The 12,545-nt window shown below is 34.7% G+C and overlaps 1 protein-coding gene across 3 annotated transcripts in view; it reads right to left on the bottom strand.

The window, feature by feature from the left end:
* GMDS (GDP-mannose 4,6-dehydratase) overlaps window positions 1-12,545 on the bottom strand; it is a 761,839-nt gene that overhangs the window by 555,522 nt on the left and 193,772 nt on the right. The window lies entirely within an intron of this gene.

The following is a 12,545-nucleotide window of genomic DNA, read 5'->3' as shown; positions in this document are numbered from 1 at the left end:
AAATTCTGAAATCAAAGATATGAACAAAATTAAAAGAGAAAGCACAGTTATTTAATTAAAACTATGAAGTTATTATTTAATCTGGTTTTTAAAATGGAATGAGGAAAATCAAATCATTAGTAACAAAAAGGAAAAAGGAAAATTGATAATAAATGTACAAGAAACAAAGAAACTTATTAAAATTATTTTGCCCAACAATAATAACATTAGGTAAAAAGAGAATGAAAATTTAAAAAGAAGAGAATGGGGACAAAAATTAAAATGTCCATATTAACAAATCAAGAAATATAGAATTTAAATGACTCACTCTCAGAAAAAGAAATTGAATAAACCACAAGGGATAAGATTAGAAAGCATAGGGAGGGATATACAGGTAAATTCTATTAAATATGCCAAAAATAAACCATGCCTCAGTTTTCTCAACTATAAAATGGGATTAACAACAGCATTCATTTCAGAGGATGATTATGAAGATTAAATGGGATAATATTTGTAAAGCCAAGTGCCTAGAACATAGTAGATGCTATATAAATGCTTATTCTCTTTCCTTCCCATTGCATATATTGTCAGATAGGTATTAAGGGGTTTTGGTCAAACGATTTGCAGAATAAATATGAAGGAGATAAAGGTATTTTCAGAAACAATTCTGACACAAAACCACAGGATAACATTTTTAAAGAGAGAGAAAATTATTCCTCTATGACCTTGGGTACATCTAAGTACTAAGACTAAATAAAGTTGTGGGAACACAGATTCAGAGCTGGAGAGGACTTCAGAAAAATCTAAGAATCTAGACCTTTGCTAAGTGACCCTGGACAAATCACTTAACTTCTCTGGACTACAGTTTCCTGATCTCTAAAATGAAGTTTTTAAACTAGATAATGATACTATCTAACATGCCTTTCAGGTTTAAAATTATATGATTCTATGGTTCTGTCAGATTATAAAATCAAATATAAAAAATAAAAAGCTCTTAACTGTTTAGGAACTAGATAACATATTACATTCTTTCAAACAGAAATAGCATTACACAATGGAAACCATATGCGTCTTAAGACACTTTGGCTGATTCTAACTGTTTTGAAGGGTTGGCCTAAACACCTTCTAGACTGTTAGGAGTTGAAGGTCACAGTACATGTCTTTGCAAAGCTAATTTTCTCTTGATTTTATAACAAGATCTTAGATTTCACATATGATCTCGAAGCTATATTGAGTATTCTTAATATAGCAGCATTTCATCAGACAAATCCATCAGTAAGTAATTTTGAAATTGCAGTATGTTTATTATTTGCTATTGATTACTGGCAGATATAGTCAAGTAAAGGTCAATTTTTACCAAAGTTATTCCAAATGATATGAGGAAAAAGTACTCTAAATCTCCCAAATAAGCAAAAACAAAAAACACTTCAACATGGAAATAATCTAATGACATATGATGCAATACAATTATGCTAAATAACAAGATATGAATAAAGTGAGAAAAAGTTAACATATCACCTCAAGTACATTAAATTGTACTAGCATTACCATATAAAATCAACAGATAATTATTAAGCACTTACTACATTGTCAAACCACTATACATTAATTCTATTCAATTAGATTGCAATGTGCAAGGGACTAGAGAAATGAAAATGGAAAAGAATACCCAATTTGCTTATTAGTTATGAATTTAAAATATTTTATAGTCATCTGTACAGAACATGAACTTTTTAGCATATGTACATTACTGAGTCTGGGATGTATATAAATGGGTATCAGGAGTAGTATTGTTTAGAGATTTTGTTTTCTTTTGGTTGATTCTTACACATTGTGATCATAAGAAAGTGAACAAGACGCTCACAGTAAACATCTTGACTGGTAGAGCACAGGTTTGAGAAGAAGAGTGTTTGTTTTAGTGGCAGACAGAGAGGCAATTTTCTAATCTTTAAAATAGCTCCCAGACCCTAGATTAGGCAATTACCTTTCATTTCACAGTAAGCAGCTATAACAAAATGATCCAAATAAAAGTCTTGGGTTCAGTTTTTCAGAAACCAGGATAGGTTTTTACAGTGTAGATGAATCAGATAGAGTACAGAAAAATAAGATCAGTCCAATTTGACAGAGGCTTTCTTAACACCACTTAATTGGCAGGACCTACCAGGCAATTAGACATATAGAAAACGCATGACAAAGCAAACCAACACAATTTGGTAGTCAGTGTAATTTAGCAATTAAATAGGTATGGACAGAAAGCGAGGTCACAAAGTTATACAAGCGATTCATGAGCACAGCAAACGAAGTCTGGGAAAACGCACCTTGTTCCATTTGCTAGAATATTAGTTTAGAAAATCTGTTACTTATAAGAATTACCAAGTGTCGGTGAACATGCACATGATCTTGGGAGAAAATTCCATCTAGTCTTTAAATGACGAAGAAAGAATTCTCTTGCTTTGGAGGTACATCATGATGATACCCAACATTCTTTTCCTATTTTTGCTTAATTTCAGTAACTACCTACAATGTAAAATTAACTCTATTTTCTCTTGCCTCTCTTTCCTAAATGATCCCTACTTATCCTATTCCAAGACTATCTGAACCAATTTTGCATCTTGAGATGATTCTTGTCTTTACAAAAGTGCTTCACTCCCCATCATATGAGATAATTAGTGAAAATTAATGAGAATCTCAACTGAGCCTTGTTGTCCCTAGAACTCTTTTTAGAGATGAAAGAAGGAACAATCCATATTTACAGATGAAAATTATGAATCATTCTCTTTGGTTTCAATAATTTTCTCCAATTCTTAGCTCTAGACTTCCAGAAATCAGTAGGTCTTCCCTCTCATGCTTTCAGATTAGAATGATTCCTTTCTACTTAAGAGTGAATTAAAAGTGAATTGTTCACTTAAGAGTGAACAATTATCTCATCTTTCCAAGAGTTGCTCTCTTCCATCTGCTGGTCATGAAGAGCCTTAGGAACATCTTCAGCAAATTAGAATCTATTAAGTACTCTTCTCTGTTATCAGGAAATAGGATAGATATTGGGAATGTAAGTACAATGAATTAAATAATCCCTACCTGTAAATTCTAATGGGGAGACAAATATATCAATAAATATGTGTGTATAAATAAATATATACATAAAATATAAATATGTGTAAATATAAAATTACATAAATAAAATGAAAATATAAAGAGAATAGATGCAAATAAAGATGTAATAGTTCAAAGGAAGGTAGTTTGAGAGGGAAGGCATTAGCAGTTGGGAAGATCACAGTGGCACTTGATTTTAATATTGAGGGAAGGCAGTGATTCTATGAAGTGGAGGTGAGGAAGGGGTACATTCCAGATATGAGGGATGGTCAGTGAAAAGGCATGCAGATGAGAAAGGGAGTGTCATGTGTGAGGTACAGAGAAGGCTAGTTTGGTTGGAATGCAGAGTGTAGGAGGGAAATGATGTCCAATGAGACTGGAAAGACAGGTTGGGACTAGGTTGTATGGGGATTTACAAGCCAAACAAAGATGTTTACAGTATTTGATCACAGAGCCAAGGGGGAGCCACTAGAGTTAGCTGAGTAGGGAGTGACACAGTCAGATCTGTTCTCAAGAAAAATCACTTTGGCCGTAGTGAAGAACCCAAGTGTAAAAAAAAAAAAAAAAAAACTGGCCTGCAAAACTTCCAGAATACAAGGAAATAGATTAAAATGCAATTAGGAAAAGCTTAACAAAATAAAATATAAAACACCAGAGATAATGTTAATTTGAGTTTTCCTAAGTCAATGCACTACCCATAGGAATTCCTTTCGATTTGAACTTGTTAGAGGAAAAAGAATTGAGGCAGAGAGATTAATTAGGAGTCTACTATAATAATATAAGTGGAGAAAAGGGGTGATATAAGAAATGTTGTGGAGGAAGAAATATATTGGATTTGCCAGGAGGGGAGAAAGGAGAAAATGATAATGCTGATACAACAAACCTGAGCTACTGGAAGAATGGTATTGCTTTTGACAACATAAAGAAGTTTGTAACAGAGGATGTTTTAGGGAGAAAGATAATGAGTTTTGTTTTGGTCATGTTAAAGTTACCATGCTTCTAAGTCATTCAATTTGAAAAGTCCAGCAGGCTGCTGATAGGATCAGAATTAAAGGGGGAAACTGGGGATGGATATATAGAATTGTGAGTCATTAGCATGGAAAGCATTAAAAACTCAAAAAAGCTGATGGAAAGGGGAGAGTGGGGAGTCTAGAAGAGAGCTTTGGAAACTACCCACAGTTAAAGAATATTCCCTCTCTTACTCTCTGTCTGTCTGTCTGTCTATCTTTCTCTCTGTGTGTCTCTGTGTGTGTCTGTCTCTCTGTCTCTGTGTGTGTCTGTCTGTCTCTCTCTCTCTCTCAGTTTCAGCACCACTGAACAAGATGCCTGAAACACTCCCCCCCTTTCCAGATTCCTTTTGTGTTGTCTTTCCTTGACAACAGAGCATTTAGCACAGTGCCCAGCACATAGTCTTAATAAGTGTTTAAAATATAATACATACTTTAAAATGAAGGTGCTTAATAAATGTTTATTGAATTGAATTAAAATGGAGGGTAAGCCAGCAATAGAAATAGGGAAAGAGATAGAAGGATAACCAGGAGAGTGCAATGTCACAAAAGAACAGGTACAAGAGTATTCACTTAGAGGGTGGTAGGCAGTCTCCTGTACAGCAGAAAGATGAAGAAGGGTGAGGACTGAAAAAGAACCAAGAAACTTAGTATTAGTGAGTCACTGGTAACTTGGAGTTTTCTAAAGACAACAAAAGGGGATAGGATCAAAAGCACATGTGGAGTGGCTGGCCAAGGCAAAGTGAAGGGTCATTTACCTGAAATAGATGCTGTGAGGATCAAATGAGATCACATTTGTAAAATGTGCTTAGTACAATACCTGGCACATAGTAGGTGCCATATAAATGCTTATTTCTCTCTCTTGCTTCTGTCTCAATGTCAGAGACTGGGTCTAGAAAAGAGGAAGGAATTGGGGAATGATGTCAAAGAATGAAGAAATGAGAAGAAGCTGAGACAAGGGAGCACACGTCAAATAGTCTCAATTTTCTCAGTTAAGAGGCAAGGTACTCAGCTGAAGGGAGAGGAAAATGGAGAGAGATCCTTTTCACATTTGATTTCTTTATTTCTAATTAATTTATTTTTAGTGTTCAACATTCAGTTCCACAAACTATTGAGTTTTACATTTTCTCTGCCTCCCTACCCTCTACTCTCTTTAAGATGGCATACAATCTGATATATGCTCTACATACACATTTATATTAAACATATCTTCATGATAGTCACATTGTAAAAAAAAAAAAAAAAAAGAATTAGAACCAATGGGATGAACCGCAAGGAAAGAGTAACAAAACAAAAAAAAAAGGGAGAGAGAAATCCTACAATATGCTTCGATCTGCATTCTGCATTCAAACTCTGTAGCTCTTTCTCTGGATGTGGATAGCACACATTCAATGTCCTGTCACAAAAAATAAAAAGAAAGATGCTGATAGGTGTTTTTTTTCCCTGCCTGCACATATTCCTTAGTTTGATTTCCTTTCTGAGCACTTCATCGGCAGAGAATAGCACAAGGAAAAGATGTTAGGATACATTTCCAGGCCTTTTGTGGTACCAGAGATGAAGGAAGACCTTTGATGGAGTCTGTCTGGACTGACTACCATCATTTTCCTTTTAGCATACTATACTGCCATGTGTTTGCTGCTGTCTGGAGCAATAAAAATGCACTGAAATATCTATGTCCTACATAAATGCATGAGTTTCCATATGAGAAATCACTCAGAAAATCACAATATTCCTCCAGATAAAATATTAGCATAAAAAAACTCATTGAAATATTAAGCCAAAGAACTGAAAAATTATTACCACAAAAATATAATTTGCAAGGATCAGAGTGTCTCAGTCTTCTAAAGGCTTTTCCATTGAAACTAAAGGCATGTATTCAGTATTGTCCATCACCCAAACTGATGCCACCAACTAGTATGAATAGTTCTCAAGGATTTGGAGAAGTTCTAATTAATGAATTAAAATGCCAAGAGCAAAGTGATAAATGAATTTCAAATACAATATATTTTATTAGGCCAAGAACCAGCACTTATGATTTTATTTAGAGAGTTACAATATGTCTACCTACAAGAAATATTCTTCTTCTAATATTCCTTCTCACTTCTAATATTCCTTAGCAGATTTAATTTCTTCCAGATTCAGGATAGGGTCTTACGACAGCACTCAGGTACCAGTAGTACTAATTATTTGGAAATGGATATTGTGAAAATTTCAATATAATTAGGTCAATCAGCAAATATTTGTAGAGTGCCTAAGATGTTCAAAGCTTGTGCTAATTGCTCTGTGAAATAAAGTAATGAATTAGACATGGTCCTCGAGAAGGTCAAAGTCTTAGAGAATAAGACTGTATGTATTACAAGTTTTATAGAGCTCACAGAAAATAGATGATCTAATATCTTTTTGGGGTGATTATAGATGGTGTAATGGAATAAGAGGTACTTGATGTATTGCTATCACTTTCAAGACAGGGTAGTTTTAGAGAGGAATCAGGTAAAAAACTGTAGAGGTTAGCATAGCATCTTCAGGATAAGAATAGAGGCTTCACTCTGCTAATGTGTGCTAATTTAATGTAATATTACTACATCCACAGAAATGATGAATATGAAAAATAAAGAGACACATAAGAAGACATATTAACAGACACAAAATGAAATAATCAGAATTGGGAAAACAATAAACACACTGACTTCAAATACATAAATAGAAAACATTAAAAAGAACATTATTTAACTACAAGGACCAGATCTGAAGAGTAAGAGAAATGTGTCCCTCTCTTCTTGACACAGTAGAGCTACTATGAGAATCAAACACTGCATGTATTCTCAAACTAAGCTAATATGTTGGTTAGTTTTGCATTTTTATTCTGTCCTATAAGAGATGGCTCTCAGGGATGGGAAGAGGATTTATCTGAAAATAAAAGAAATATAAAAACAAAAGACTTGAATAATGATCAATAAATGGTCTTTTATGTGCCAGACACTATGTAAGCAGAGGATTAAAAAAAAAGAAGCAAAAAAAGAAGCAAAACTCCTGCCCTCCAGAAGTTCACAATCTAATAGGGGAGACAACGAGCTAACAGATCTGTACAAACAAGCTATATAAGGGAAAAATACAAAATAAATGCTGGCATTAGAATTCAGGGGGTGGGGTGGGGTTAGGAAATGCTTCCTAGAGAGAATATGGGATATTGACTAATGTAAACTCATAAAAAGATTTGTAACTCTAATCCCATTCCTGTTTGCTTACAAGATTGCTCAAATGGAAAATAAAACTGGTGCAATTAATATTTCTTTTTTTGTTGTTCATTCATCTTTTCATTTTTACCAGACCTGAAGAGTCTGTTAGTATAGTAAACTTGCCAGGATAAAGTTTTTGTACCAATGTAGATCAGCTTTCCTCAGCAATTTATGGTCTCAGAGAGCTGCCTGGGGCACAGGGGTCATATAATCCATCTGTGTCACAGACAGGTCACAAAAAGAAGTCTTGTAAACTCTGAGACCACTTCTCTGTCTGCTATACTTTGTTGTTTCTCAACATTATTTTTCTGCAAGACTTCAAAAAAGTCATCAGTACATCCTTGTGGATATAATCGAAGCATGGGCTAGGTGACAGTACAGTTAAGTCAATCTGAAAATGGCTGAATATTGAAACCCAGAGGGAGGTGGTGATTAACAGATAAAGGTCCACTAATGAGACTAGTGAGAAAGTCTACAGTGAAGTGCTATAAAGCTGATGGTTGGTAGTATTTTGTTCAACATTTTTCATGATGAATGGAATGAAGACATGGATACTATAAGAAACTTGAAAGAAACATAAAGCTTAAAAGGTTAGGTAATTAACCTCAAAAATTACAAGATGGGAGAGATGTAGTTAGTGAAAATTCATATGAAATGGGGAAGTGGGTGTGGTGTAGAGAATTACAAGCAATAGTAGTGTGCAGGGATGGAGACAAGATGGCAGAGTACAGGCAGTAACCCAGCCAAACTCTTCCAACATTCCCTTCTAGTCAATTTTAAAATAACTCATCAAATTCAATTCTGAAGCATATAAGCCAACAAAACGTAGGGGTAAGGCATTCTCCCAGCATAAGACAATGTGGGAGGCCACCAGGAGAAGTGTTTGACACTAATGTGGGGGCCAGTCCAGAACGCATGCAGTGGTAATACCATGGTAGGCCCTGTAGGTCGCTGCAACAGTGACAACAGCAGCTTCTGGAGCTCTCAGCCTAAAGGTGGCAAAGGGGTCAGACAACTAGTCAGAAAGAAATGACAGGAAACCCTGAGCTGGCAAGGATTGTAGGACCTGGTGCTTTCTGATAACTTCAACTCTCATACACAGTTTTGGATCACAGTTTTAAGGCAGAGAGAGGCACTTGTGAGCAATCAAAAAGGAACAGGGGCCCTGGTCACAGTTCCAGCACTGACAGGAGTGCTAGGATTTGAGGTTGTAGGGGAACAGGATCTCTTCCTGAATAAAGACCAGAGAACAGACCAGAAGAGCTGTGACCATTTCTATCCCTATATCACACCACCTTGGAAAACTGAAAACTTACAGATGTCCAGAACTAGCTCTGAAAATAGACTGTCATCCTCCCCCAACCCAAGCAAGCAGAGTCCAACATTAACATAAAGATCATATTCAAAAAATAAGCTGCAAAATGAGAAAGGAACAATAAAAGACCTTGGCTATAAAAAGCTACAATGGTGGTAGGGAAGCTTAAGACATATTCAGAAGAAGATAATAATGTAAAAATAGCCATAATCAAAGCCTCAAACAAAAATGAAAATTCAAATAAGCCCCCCAAAAACTGCTTGAAGAGTTAAAGATATAAAAATAGCAGAGGAAAAATTGGAAAAAGAAATGAGAGTGATACAAGAAAATTCTGAAAAGATAATTAACAGTTTGGCAAAAGAAGTACAGAAAAGAACACTTAAAAAAAACAGAATTATTCAAATGGTAAAAGAGGCATAAATATTCACTAAAGAAAAGAACTCCTTAAAAAGGCTTAAAAAATGGAAAAAGATATACAAAAATCCACTGAAAAAAAGAAATCTTTAAAGTAGAATTGGCTAAATAGGGGGAAAGATATAAAAGCTTACTGAAGAAAATATTCCTTAACAGTTGGAATAGAGCAAATGCAGGCTAATAACTCCAAGAGACATCAAGAAACAATAAAACAAAGTGAGAAGGATGAAAAAATAAAAGAAAATGTAAATTATCTCATCAGAAAAACAACTGACCTAGAAAATAGTTTAAGGAAATAAAGGAGAAATATTTCAAGAATTATTGGACTACCTGAAAGCCATGGTCAAAAAAAAGAACCTACACATCATATTTCAAAAAATTATAAAGAAAAACTTTAGATCCAGAGAGTAAAATAGAAATTGAAATTATCCACTGATCACCTCCTGGAAGAGATCCCAAAATGAATATTCCCAGAAATATTATAGTCTAACTTCAGAGTTCTCAGGCCAAGGACAAAATATTGTAAGCAGCCAGAAAAAAAAAATATTCTGATATTATGAAGCCAGTCAGGATCACACAAGATTTAGCAGTTTCCACATTAAAGTAGTGCAGCACTTGGAATAGGATATTCCAGAGGGTAAAACACCTAGAAGTACAACCAAAAATAGTCTCCCCAGCAAAGTTGAGAAGTGGATATTCAATGAAATAGAGGATATTATTGATAAAAAGATCAGAGCAAACAGAAAATTTGACATTTAAACACAAGACACAAAAGAAACATAAAAAGGAAAACAAGAGAAGCCATAAGAGATTTAATGAGGTGATATCTTTATATTCCTAAATGAAAAAACTGATATATGTAACTCCTATGATATATGCAACTCCTAAGAACTTTATGATTATTAAAGCAATTAGAATGATTCTACACAAACAAAAGCATGGGTATGAGTCGATTATGTTGGGATGATCTCAATAATGAAGGGGTTCAACAAAGAGGGAGAAGGGGGAAGGGAGAGGAAAGAATGGGGAAAATAATCTCATAAAAAAGGGGCATGTGAGGAAAAGCTTTTACAGTGGAGGGGGAAAATGGGTGGGGAGTGGGCAATCCTTGAATCTCATTCTCATAGGAACTGGTTTAAAGAGGAATGAATTTCTATTAATACTCATTTGGGTATGGAAATGTCTTACCCAAAAGGGAAATAGAAAAGAAAGCTCAGTTCTAAAAAATTCAGTTTAAACTAGGATGTAATGGATCAGAAATAAGTCCTGAGATCCAGGACCACAGAGCATGTACTTCTTCTTGCATTATAGACAGAGAACATACAATTGGAAATATAAAGCAAATCTTAGGGGCAGGGTCAAGGAGGTGAGGGGGCATGGAGAATTTCTTCATACTAGGAAAGTATAGTCACAGAACAGAAAGGTAAAAGTGAAAGAGAGACAATGAATAGCACTGAATCTACATCTCTGAGCACAAACAGTAATACCAAGAAATCCAAAAGAGGAACTGGTCTAATGTTTTTGGTCCATTGGCAATGATTAAAGAGTTTGTACAAGAACTTCCTCCTGTTAGAAAACCTAAGTACTTAGAAAGTACAGGTTTTGAATTCTTTGTTTTGTAGCTAAAAATAAGTAAATGCAATACCTTACTCCTTCAAATTAAATTATTTAATTATTCTAGTTGCCAAAGAATATGTCACAAGACTCCTAATGATGCAAACAATTCTACATCCCAACAAGTCCCCAAAATCTTCAAAGTGAAATTTTACCAGAAACAACAAACAAAGGCTTAAATGATACATAAAAATATAAGGAAACTTCTGTTAGAAAAGTGTCACTAAGGTATTCAATCACAAGACAGAAAAAAAGTTACTCTCAAAGTAATATTTATGCTATCACTCTAAAATTATTTGTTCTTTTTCTTAAAGGATCATCAATATATACCAGTAATTAAAGTTAACTTGCACTTCCAAATGTTATCATGTTATATTATATAGCATAACATACGTTTAACAATACTATCAGAAGAAAGAACATATGTTTAGAAGAATCAAAGCAGGATTTAGTTGAAAGTTGAAGCTCTCATCACTTAGTAGCTTAAAATATAAGCTTAAGAGAGAACTAAATGGAAAACCTGACACTGCATTCATTATATGACTTAGCTGCAATGATAAATATTTAGAAATTCCTAACTTTAGAAAAAAAGGCACACTTTAATGTACATATCAGCATTTATCCCTTGAGGGTGTGTGTGTGTGTGTGTGTGTGTGTGTGTGTGTGTGTGTGTGTGTGTGTGTGTGTGTGTGTGTGTGTATGTGTGTGTCTGTGCGTGCATGTGTATCTGTGTGTGTGTGTGTGTGTGTGTGTGTGTGTGTGTGTGTACACTGTGGCCTCACCCCACAAAGAGTTTTATCTCATTTCATTTCCATTCTGCATTCCACCTCTGTGTCATCAACTACATTGCTTCCTGGTTTATGGTAGAGAAGATCCCAAAATGTTTAGTCGACATTGTTTGTCTTTAAAGTTTGCTGATAGAAAATCCACTCTCACACACACACACACACACACACACACACACACACTACATAAAGAAAGAGGCTGAAACACCATTGGCTGCAAAATACATTCATTGTCACACATATGAGCATTTACTAAATTCTGCCAATGAAAAACATACTAGAAATTTTTAGTAAGGAATGAGTTCAGTTTCTGTGTTACATTTCTAACAAGTCTTCTGTGGATTGGTTTGTGAATCTGATGATATGAGATCATTTGCAAGGGTTTAATGCATAAGGCCCTTGATAAATGTCAAATAATAAAGCCTCAATTTGAGGAAGCAATTACAAGATATCTAAAAAAGGGAGGAAAAAAACCCAACATTTTAAAAAAAAATGGAAGAGGATTAAAACGGCTGAGTAATAAAATCTTTGAAAAGTAGTCTGGCATCATGGATGGAAAACGGGTTTTTAATCTAGGAAGACCTGAGTTCAAGTCTTGTCTCTGACACGTGCAGGCTTTGTAACACTAGCAAGCTTCTGAATGTTCTAGATAACATTCCAAGGCTATAAGCTGCAAAAAAGGGGCCAACTTATGTTATGCTTTATCTTTCATTTATGCTAAAGAAATCAGGTTCCAGTCTCTATATCAATCCCTATAATAACTTTATGAGAATGACCTTCACATTTCTAGGACATTCTTGAAGAAAATATGAAATGGGAAACAGGGAGGAATTCTTAGACAATTTTTCACAGCAGATCATACCATCACAGTAACAGAATTAGTTGGAAAGTAAAAGAACACAAGATATCACCGTGTTCATGACATGTTGATAATCAGGCATCATCTAACTCAGCAGAGTAAGACGAAGTTTGAAAACCCTCAACTCCAACAAAAAATCTCCCATTGACATGTAAAGGTGATCCAAGATTCTTCAATAAATTCAGCCATAAAGATAATTTTATTCTGCAATACTCTGGTGGTGAATATTAAACAAGATCTAAA

The sequence above is a fragment of the Notamacropus eugenii genome, chromosome 4, assembly GCF_028372415.1.
Source record: "Notamacropus eugenii isolate mMacEug1 chromosome 4, mMacEug1.pri_v2, whole genome shotgun sequence".
Taxonomy (NCBI): Eukaryota; Metazoa; Chordata; class Mammalia; order Diprotodontia; family Macropodidae; genus Notamacropus; species Notamacropus eugenii.
Note: the sequence above shows the minus strand (reverse complement) of the source record. Positions and strands in the feature narration are given on the sequence as shown.